At 43.8% G+C, this 11,164-nt stretch overlaps 1 protein-coding gene across 9 annotated transcripts in view; it reads right to left on the reverse strand.

Moving 5' to 3' along the window:
- Window positions 1-2,948, reverse strand: part of ppip5k2 (diphosphoinositol pentakisphosphate kinase 2) — a 210,519-nt gene extending 207,571 nt beyond the window's left edge. For all 9 annotated transcript variants that reach the window (XM_041185638.1, XM_041185641.1, XM_041185640.1 and 6 more), the window contains exon 1: window positions 2,883-2,948. The gene's annotated coding sequence lies outside the window, so the exon portion shown is untranslated. The remainder of the gene's footprint in view (window positions 1-2,882) is intronic.
- Between the last annotated feature and the right edge of the window lie 8,216 nt (window positions 2,949-11,164).

The raw sequence follows: 11,164 nt of genomic DNA on the forward strand, positions 1-11,164 counted from the left end.
GCCAGTCTGCCCAGACTCTCCAAATGAACATTATGACCTAGTGCTATTGCCCTGCCTTTACAAGATATGATACTGTACTCAAGCTGTATGGAGGTACAAAAAGTAGATGCAACTGCCACACAGGGAATCATGGCAGCTTCCAGGGTAGCTTGCACAGGAAGGCATGACAATCTTAGGGCGGTCACATACAAACTGAATGAGGGGCTGGAATCCGTTACAATTGCTAAACACTGCAGAATGAATGATCGGAGGTATCTTGATTTCCATAGTCAATGATTCCCTGCGCCTGTGGGAATCCAGCCACTGCAGCAAATGTGGGTGTCCTTAGTGTCTGATTAGACTCATCAGTGTCAGTGAACATAAGTGGCAATCTTGGCAAACATGGCAGTCACTTGGTACATACATTTGTGGGCAGCAGATTGTGAAGTCCTGCAGATGTCACCAGCAGATCCCTGGGAGGAGCCAGGCGCAAAAAAATTCAGGGCTGTGATGACCTTAGTGGCCACTGGTATAGTGTGCCCACCTGGCCTTCTTGTACGGATTCCAGTCTTCATTGTTCCAGGAGGCTGCAGATGTCAGCTGTGTAAACCTGCGCCTCCTGAAACTCTAATGCTCCATTCATATGGAGAAAATTGATCAGCTACCTGAAAGCCCTGCGCTGAAGCTCTGTATCAGCCTCTCTGTCCTGTGGAATGGCACATTGTTGTGGAGAAGGCAGCTGCTGCTCCTCCTGCTGTTGGTGTGGCTGCTATTCTTCTTCCTCAGCTGCATACGCTGCCCCAATGCTGCAGTGAAGGCTGACAGCAGGGAAATCAAATCAAGGTAAAGTCAAGTCCAATGCAGATGAAATGACTTTCAAAAAGTTGGAAATCATCTGTGAAGTACTGAAATCACACATTCAGAAAAAGTGCTATGAACACAAGACTTTCCCATAGGTGGAGCAGCAGCTATGCAATTTCTCTGTTTAAAGGCTTTCCAGTCTGTCAGTTTCATTGGTTAAGGACTCTCCACTGTGCTCTCATCTGGTTGGCCCTAATGAATTCTACGTAGCTCAGGAAACCTTGTGCTGGCTGTTAAAGACAGAACCCTGGGTTAAAGCCACAATTATTTGGTTGTTTAAATAGCTGACACATCTTCATGGCAGTTTTCCATTCACCTTAGAATATGCTGCTTTCAGTAAAACCAGAAGTGGGTGATATATTGGGCTTTCAACACCAGTATTTTTTGGGCACTCAACTCCCTCTTACACCCATACTTGCTCTCCCATCCCCACTCCTTGACTGTGAAAGTTATGCTTATTGTCTGAATAATTTAAGGGAATGTTATCATCCTAAACCAATCTTGCAACAGGATTTCTTTGGTGTTAAATGATAGTGTGCTATATCTCCTGACCTTTTGAACACCCAAAATATTTTAAGTAAAACATCCCTTTCCTATTTATGATGAATATTTTTGATTGTCAAGGATGACCATACTCAATATAGCTTGAAAAATCCCATTGATTCAGTTCAAATGTGTAGAGTTCCAGGAAGCAAACATAGTTGACATGAGTATACACCAGTTCTCAAAAGAATGCACCTGGCCCTTAAGAGCAGAATCATAGTGCTAGGGTTAGGAAGAAAATGCTTATGTCTTCCCAAGAGTCACAGAATTGGGCTGATACTAGTTAGAGGCACCTTATCAGAGCACCAGGCACCAAGCTTATGTAAGTAAACACCAGTGAATACAGTGCATGTAGTACTGACCTATGCCAAGCTGACACCAGGCAATACATCTAACGTGACTCTCTTTAAGTTCAAGATATCCTGCCGTCGTTGGAGTCAACCCCCTTATTACAAGTTGAAAAACTCATACGGGTACAAAAAGTGGCCATACAGGCAGCTTACTTGTATCCTCACAGGAGCTAATAGTCACAAGTGTAGTCACACAGTGCTCAAAACTTAAACATTTTAATGAAGGTGAAGACTATTTTTAAAAACAAAATACTGCTTGAATACAACACTTTGTAGGACCTTAAAAAGCTATGGCAAATGACAACTTAATGAAGATGATTTTCTATTCTTGCATCAAAAGATAGTTTAACTATTTAAAGAAGAGCTAGTTCACTGACATGACAACACTAAGCTGAGAAAAACAATGATGTTTTAGTGGAGAGCACACTATTAGGCTTGATGGAGAAATAGGGTTGGTCACTGAGGAACCACCTGGAATATCAGGTTGTCACAAAATACGTTAAAGGCTGTCCCTTTGATTTTGCCACCACCGCAGCACCCCCAGCCCACAAAAATATGGAGATACCAAGTGTAGTGCGTGGACGACGTGCCGTGACCTTAGCAAAATTCAGAGGTGGCAACTGTTCGTGTAGATGACATAAAAGCTAAAAAAAAATGAGTTCATATACCAGATATTGCATAATTGACAAATGACAATATTATATTGCGAAGAATGAATCTTCTAGCCAATCAGAGCAGCAGCAAGCCCAGGGGTTAGCAACGTTCCTGCTGCATCTTAAAAGACTTGCTCAATAGCATTTTACTAGTCGCACCCCAAACTACTGAGAGAGGCAGCCTTTGGTTTCCGGCAAATACTCCTTTTTTTTTGGCATGAAGGTGTAGCCACCCTAATGCTTTTTGCACTGTGACCCATGAGCACATGCTGTACTGATATTTCCCCGCGCGCCCCCACCCCGACCCCGGGGCTGCACCCATGCGGAGACTGGGACTCGGCCATTGCCCCAGTGAAGCTGCCGCGCCCACAACCTCAGGGGATGTAATCTCTCCGGGCGGGAGGCAGTGGGACTTCACATCAAACACGCTACCTAAGCCGGAGGGAGACATTGATCCTCCGCCTCCAGCCCACTGCCATTGCTCTCTGACCGTTACCTGCTGCCAGCTTCCGCACGCTGGGGCTGCCAATGGCTCTAATCCGTCCCACCACAAAAAGCGTCCGGACAAATCCACTTCCGCACCCCACCTCCTCATTTCCGTTCCGCTTTTACAATTAACCAACTCGATCCGACGAGGTGAATTGCTGTAGTTGTGTTTATGAATGAAGTTTTTTTTAATGTTATTCAACCTATCTAATCTATTCATCAGACGTTACAGCTACTCACTTTGTTTAGAATGTAACCAAACTCATTGGAGAAAAGCTAAGATAAGAGTCATACGGACTCGAAACGTTAACTTTTTTTTCTCCACAGATGCTGTTAGACCTGCTGAGTTTTTCCAGCATTTTCTGTTTTTGTTTCATTAGAGAACACCCCCCCCCCCATCAGAGATTCTGTGAGAAGAATGTTTATGGGGTGTCTCAGATATAGATCTGTTTTAAAAGCAAAATACTGATGCTGGAAATCCAAAACAAAAACAAAAATACCTGGAAAAACTCAGCAGGTCTGGCAGCATCTGCGAAGAGGAACAGTTAACATTTCAAGTCCGTATGACTCTTCAACAGAACTAAGAAAAATATAAAAGAGGTGAAATATAAGCTGGTTTGAGGGGTTGGGGGTGGGGGGGAGGTGGGACAGGTAGAGGTGGATAAAAGGGCCAGTGATAGGTGGAGATAACCAAAATATGTCATAGACAAAAGGTCAAAGAGGTGTTGAAGCTGGTGATATTATCTAAGAAATGTGATAATAAAGGCACAGATAGCCCTAGTGGGGGTGGGGTGAAGGGATCAAAATAGGCTAAAAGGCAGAGATAAAACAATGATGGAAATACATTTAAAAATAATGGAAATAGGTGGGAAAAGAAAAATCTATATAAATCATTTGAAAAAAGGGGGTGGGGATGGAGGAGAGAGTTCATGATCTAAAATTGTTGAACTCTATTCAGTCCGGAAGGCTGTAAAGTGCCTGGTCAGAAGATGAGGTGCTGTTCCTCCAGTTTGCGTTGAGCTTCACTGGAACATTGCAGCAGGCCAAAGATGGACCTGTGGGCATGAGAGCAGGGTGAAGTGTTGAAATGGCAAGCGAAAGGGAGGTCTGGGTCATGCTTGCGGACAGACCGCAGGTGTTCCGCAGAGCGGACACCCAGTCTGCGTTTGGTCTCTCCAATGTAGAGGAAACCGCATCGGGAGCAGCGAATGCAGTAGACTAAATCGAGGGAAATGCAAGTGAAATGCTGCTTCACTTGAAAGGAGTATTTGGGCCCTTGGACGGTGAGGAGAGGGTAAGTAAAGGGGCAGGTGTTGCACCTTCTGCGGTTACATGGGAAGGTGCCGTGGGAGGGGGTGATGGAGGAGTAGACCAGGATGTCCCGGGGGAATGATCCCTGCGGAATGCCACCGGGGGGTTGAAGGGAAGATGTGTTTTGTGGTGGCATCATGCTGGAGTTGGCGGAAATGGCGGACGATGATCCTTTGAATGCGAAGGCTGGTGGGGTGATAATTGAGGACAAGGGGGATCCTATCATGTTTCTGGGAGGGAGAGGAAGGTGTGAGGGTGGATGCGTGGGAGATAGGCCAGATACGGTTGAGGGCCCTGTCAACGACCGTGGGTGGAAAACCTCGGTCAAGGAAGAAGGAAGACATGTCAGAGGAACTGTTTTTGAAAGTGGCATTATCAGAACAGATGTGACGGAGGCAAATAAACTGAGAGAATGGAATGGAGTCCTCACAGGAAGCGCGGTGTGAGGAGCTGTAGTCGAGGTAGCTGTGGGAGTCAGTAGGCTTGTAATGAATATTGGTGGACAGTCTATCACACTATATTGAAGCAGAGAGGTCAAGGAAAGGAAGGGAAGTGTCAGAGATGGACCATGTGAAAATGATGGAGGGGTGGAAATTGGAAGCAAAATTAATAAATTTTTCCAGGTCCAGACGAGAGCATGAAGCAGCACCGAACATCAATGTACTGGAGAAAGAGCTGTGGGAGGGGACCGGAGTAGGACTGGAACAATGAATGTTCCACATACCCCATAAAGAGACGGGCATAACTTGGGTCCATGCGGGTACCCATAGCCACTATTTGGAGGAAGTGAGAGGAATTTAAGGAGAAATTGTTCAGTGTGAGAACAAGTTCAGCCAGACGGAGGAGAGTAGTGATGGATGGGGATTGTTCGAGCCTCTGTTCGAGGAAGAAACGGAGAGCGATCAGACCATCCCGGTGGGGGATGGAGGTGTAGAGGGTTTGGACATCCATGGTGAAGAGGAGGCAGGGGCAGGGAACTGGAAATTGTTGATATGATGTAGGTTGTCAGAGGAATCACGGATGTAGGTGGGAAGGCACTGGACAAGGGGAGAGAGAATGGAGTCAAGATAGCAAGAAATGAGTTCCGTGGGGCAGGAACAGGCTGACATGATTGGTCTGCCGAGACAGTCCTGTTTGTGGATTTTGGGTAGGAGTAGAAACGGGCTGTCCGAGGTTGGGAGACTATGAGGTTGGAAGCTGTAGAAGGCAGATCTTCAGAGGAGGTGAGGTCAGTAACAGATTATCACCCCACCAGCCTCCACATTCAAAGGATCATCCTCCGCCATTTCCGCCAACTCCAGCATGATGCCACCACAAAACACATCTTCGCTTCACCCCCCCCCGGTGGCATTCCGCAGGGATCATTCCCCCTGGGACATCCTGGTCTACTCCTCCATCACCCCCTCCCACGGCACCTTTCCATGCAACCGCAGAAGGTGCAACACCTGCCCCTTTACTTCCCCTCTCCTCACCGTCCAAGGGCCCAAACACTCCTTTCAAGTGAAGCAGCATTTCACTTGCATTTCCCTCGATTTAGTCTACTGCATTCGCTGCTCCCAATGCGGTTTCCTCTACATTGGAGACACCAAACGCAGACTGGGTGACCACTTAGCGGAACACCCTCGGTCTGTCCGCAAGCATGACCCAGACCTCCCTTTCGCTTGCCTTTTCAACACTCCACCCTGTTATCATGCCCACGTGTCCGTCTTTGGCCTGCTGCAATGTTCCAGTGAAGCTCAACGCAAACTGGAGGAACAGCTCCTCATCTTCCGACCAGGCACTTTACAGCCTTCCGGACTGAATATTGAGTTCAACAATTTTAGATCATAAACTCTCTCCTCCATCCCCATCCCTTTCCAATCCCCCTTTTTCCAATAATTTATATAGATTTTTCTTTTCCCATCTATTTCCATTATTTTTAAGTGTATTTCCATCCATTGTTTTATCTCTGCCTTTTAGCCTATTTTGATCCCTTCCCCCCACCCCACCCCCACTAGGGCTATCTGTACCTTTATTATCACATTCCTTAGATAATATTACCAGCTTCAACAGCTCTTTGTCCTTTTGTCTATGACATATTTTGGTTATCTCCACCTATCTCTGGCCCTCTATCCAGCTCTACCTGTCGTCCCCCCACCCACTCCCCCAACACCACCACCTTAAACCAGCTTATATTTCACCTCTTTTCTAATTTTCCTTAGTTCTGTTGAAGAGTCATGTGGACTCAAAACTTTAACTGTGTTCCTCTCCGCAGATGCTGTCAGACCTGCTGAGTTTTTCGAGGTATTGTTTTTGTTTTAGGTCTGTTTTAAGTTCACCCTCCTGATATTTTGGGTACCGGGAGAGATATTGTCATCTTTCTGCTGTGGGGATTCATTCATGTCAACCTAGAAAACTTGAAAAAATTTAATACCGCTTAAAGAAATGACAATACATTAAAAGAAACAACCTGCAACTAAAAAGCAGGCCTGAACAAAGGCCTAGGACCAAAGACACTGCGTTCAGGCAACTGAATAAATTGATACCAATGGGGTTGCAACATTTTTCTAAGTGCTTTATATTCCATAGTTCAGTTTATTTTTTTTTAAATGTTCCCTTCAATCATTCCTACCTGAACACAAGCCCAAAAATAGCTATTTGGACAAACATGTTGTTCACTGGATATCTGCACAAAAAGCAGATGTTTTGCGACCATGTACTGAGTACATACCCAGTCTGGCAGGGTATATATTTTAGCCACAGTTGCATAGTGCCGAGATTGTTGATAGCTTTGAAATCTACCTTCCTTCCATCATAAGGTCAGAACTGGAGATGTTCGCTGACAATTGCAGAATGTTCAGCACCATGCGTGACTCCTCAGGTACTGAAGCAGACCAAATCCAAATGCAGTGAGACCTGGACAATATCCAGGATTGGGCTGACATGTGGCAAGTGCTTCAGCACCGTAATATCTGGAAATCTCCAGAGATTTGTCCCTGGCCCCTTCCTATTTCTTATATACATCCTATCCTTTGGCATCATCCAAAAACTTGGCTTCAGGTTCCACACATGCACTGACAGCAGCCTGCTCTACCTCACCACAATTTTTCTCAACCCCTCCACAGTCCCTGATTTTCCACAATATCTTGTACTGGCTGAGAAGAAATTTCCCCCAACTAAATGTAGGGAAGACCAAAGCTATTGTTTTTGGTCCTTGCCACATACTCCATTCGCTAGCCACCAAATCCAACCCTCTCCATGCCAACTTTCTGAAGCTGAAGTGGATCATTCACAACCTTAATGTTGTATTTGACCCTGAGATGAGTTACCAACTACTCCATCACTAAGGCTGCCTACTACCTCCTCCATAACATCGCCCATCTTTGTCACAGTTGCTGAGATCCTCATCCATGTCTTTGTTACCTTTGCTTTCCTGGCCAGCTTCCCATCTTCCACATTCCATAAACTTGATCTCATTCAAATCTCTGGTGCCTGTATCCTAACTCACACCAAGTCCCAGTCACCCATCACTGTGCTCACTGACCTACATTGGCTATCAGTTCTACAACATCACAATTTTAAAACACTCATCCATGTTTTCAAATCCCTCCTTGGCCTCTTCCCTCCTTACGTCTGTAACCTCCTCCAGGGCTGCAACTTCCCAAGAACGGTGTGCTTCTTCAATTCTGTATTCTTGCGCATCTCCGATTTTAATCACTCCACCACTGGTGGCCATGCTTTCAGCTGCCAAACCCTAAGCTCTGGAACTCTCTGGCACTCTATGTCTATCTCTCCTTCTTTAAGACTCTCCTTAAAATCTACCTCTTTTTACCAAGCTTTTGGTCATCTGTCTTGAATACCTCATTGGCTCCATATTGAATTTTGTTTGATAACAATTCTGTTAAGTGCCTTGGGACGTTCACAGATGACACAAAATCCAGTAGTATCATGGACTGTGAGCAGGATAGTAATAGACTTCAAGAGGACATAGACAGGCTGGTGGAATGGACAGATACGTGGTTGATGAACTTTAATACAGAGAAGTGCGAAGTAATACATTTTGGAACAATGAGAAAAGGCAATATAAAATAAAGAGTACAATTCTAAAGGAGATGCAGGAACAGAAAATCCTGGGGGTATATGCGCACAAATTGTTGAAGGTGGTAGAGCAGGTTGAGAAAGTGGGTAAAAAGGAATCCTGAGCTTTATAAATAGAGGAATAGAATACAACGTTAAGGAGGCTATGATAAACCTTTATAAAACACTGCTTAACCCAGCCTCAACTAGAGTATTATGTCCAATTCTGGGCACATATTTTAGGAGCGATGTGAAGACTTGAGAGGGTGCAGAAGAGATTTCCTGAGAATAGTTCTGGGGTTGAGGGACCTCAGTTATGTGGATAGATTGGAGAGGCTGAGATGTTACTTCTCAGAGAAGAGAAGTTTGAGAGGAGTTTTAATAGAGGTGTTCAAAATCATGAGAATACAAAAAAAGAGTAGGTAAAGAGAAACTGTTCCCATTGGCAAATAGGTAGAGAACCAGAAGACACAGATTTAAAATGATTATGAAATGATGCCTGTAGAGACCGATAACTTTAAAAAAAGTTCAAACTTCCAGTGAATAACTGAAAAGATGACATGACAAGATTTCACAGTTCAAGACTTTTAGTGTAACAAACCAACTAAAACCACCGTTAACTAAATCCTATTTCAGTAGGCAACCTATTCTTTATAGTACAGAAAAGATCTCTCATTTAACATTTAATGTCCTAAAATCTCCTGCCACTGTTATGCTTTACTCTGTTCCTCAAGCAGACTGTCTATTCTCCCAGAAACAGTCCAAAGTGATTCTTAGCTCCCAAGGGTTTACTTCCATTTTTTCCCATTCCCAACCTGGTAAATTTTAACCCCAGAACTGTCTTTCATGGTGAGAATTTTTCCTAGAAATTCTCCCTTTAGCTCAAGTGAGGCGAATCTTCCGGTCTCATTTTAAATCCTCACGAATTTGAATGTAACCTCCCAGCCGCATTCCTGCATGGTGAACTGTAAAGACTTGCCGCCTCTATTTGCTCCCTGTCTCTGAGATGCCAGAAGGTTGACCTTTGTGTGCAATTCAGGGATATTTTTTAGGGGAACCCTGTAATCAAATCCCACAATGCCTTCCCTCTCAAAGCCCATTTCCACGGCATTGTGAATCACATGGGCCTTGTTTCCAGGTAAAGGTGCTGATTAGGTATCCTTAAGACCCCAATTCTATTCCATTGTGGAATTAAATTGCCGGTTTAAAGTATAACTATTTACAACCAGGCATTCTTAACACCTCTCTGGGACTTGGAGACTAACAGTCTGTCTGCACAGATGCTTCTGCACCGGTTTCCCAATAAAACAATTGTCCTGTTGGCAGAATTCAGAACACATGAGCCCTTCATTCTTCCTTTTTACCTGAAATTAAAAACACAGGCCCAAAAGAGAAAAAAATTATATAATCTCACATTTGTAACAATTGGCAACAGAACCTATGGCAGTGTGAGGAAAAACTTTTATATGCAGTTAATTTATATGCAGTTAGTAATTAGTGATCTGGAATGCACTGCTTAAGAGGGTGCTGGAAGCAGATTTAATTGTGGCTTTCAAAAGGAAGTTGGATAAGCATCTGAAGGGGAAAAAATTGCAGAGCTTTGGGGATAGGATGGATGAGCTAAATTGTTCTTGCAGAAAGCCAGCATGGGCTCAACAAGTTGAATGGCTTCCTTCTGCACTGAATCATTCAATTGTTCTAAAACATGAATGTTGAAAGCATTAACATTTACCCCATATAATTGCATGTACCCCTTGATGACAAAAGGAGCAGATTCATTGTACCTACAAATAAAGTGTGCGTGAAAACTAGGAGAAGCCCATGAAGCAGGATTTGCTTGTTAACAAGTGTGATTGTTAGATAAAACAATGCTTAACTGTTTTGAAATCAGTAGGGAAGGTTATCTGCATCACCTATTTATTTAGGTTGCATTAAAAGCTGCAACATTAATGCAATGCGTTTTGCAAGCTGTAGATAAATGTTATGTAATCAAGCATCACATGGCTGGATGTCCCATGATCAAATGTGATCAGACCTCCAGGAATACCTCAAACCAGAATTGGCAACCTAAGGGGTCAGGCAAGCAGGCAGATCAAATGGCAGATAGGACAGTTGAGTGACAGGCAGGAACATAAATATCTAGGTATTGGAGAAGAGGAGCAGAACAAGGGACTTCCACCCTAGGCTTAGGGCCTAGGCAACTGCTTGCATGGCCACCAATTCTGGAAGGAATAAAATTTGGGATGCTCAAGAGACCAGAATTAGAGGAGCACAGATATCTCAAAGGGTTATGGAGCTGAAGGCGATTACATAGATAGGGAGGGTGTGGCAATGAAGGGAATCATTAATATAAAATTATCAATAGAATTATTAAAATAAAAGTGACAAGATTAACATCTCGATTTCTGAAAGTGGAAAAGATCCTGGTACATTGCCAAATTTTGACAGAACAGCGCTTTCAAAACTGGGGATTTTGTCTCTTACAGTTTCTTCTCAAAATAATTCATGATGGCATCAGAAGAGGGTTCAGAAAAAAAACCCATCAGCTTTATCATTCAGGTGTCACAGCTCTAAAATGTCTGACGTTTCCTAAAAGTAATGGTCACATGAAGAAAATGGTTATCTCTTTTTCCCAAGAGTACTATTAAATGTTTCTCCACAATTTTGAAATGCAACGATTCAAGTATAGGGGGAAAATCATTATACTGCAATTTCAAGACAATGCTGAACTTATTTCCTGTCAAGTCTGTGCTAATTATCAAATATATATTATCTACCATGTAGCAATTACCAACGTAATGCTGTATTTTAGTCAATACTGATTGTGACTTATTATGTCAGGTTGTGTATAACCAATACATTCTCGCTGCACTGAACAAGTGCAGGTCTGTTCGACAACAGAGTCCATTCTGCGGCTGCAAGTCT

Source organism: Carcharodon carcharias, chromosome 4 (genome assembly GCF_017639515.1).
Source record: "Carcharodon carcharias isolate sCarCar2 chromosome 4, sCarCar2.pri, whole genome shotgun sequence".
In the NCBI taxonomy this organism is placed as follows: domain Eukaryota; kingdom Metazoa; phylum Chordata; class Chondrichthyes; order Lamniformes; family Lamnidae; genus Carcharodon; species Carcharodon carcharias.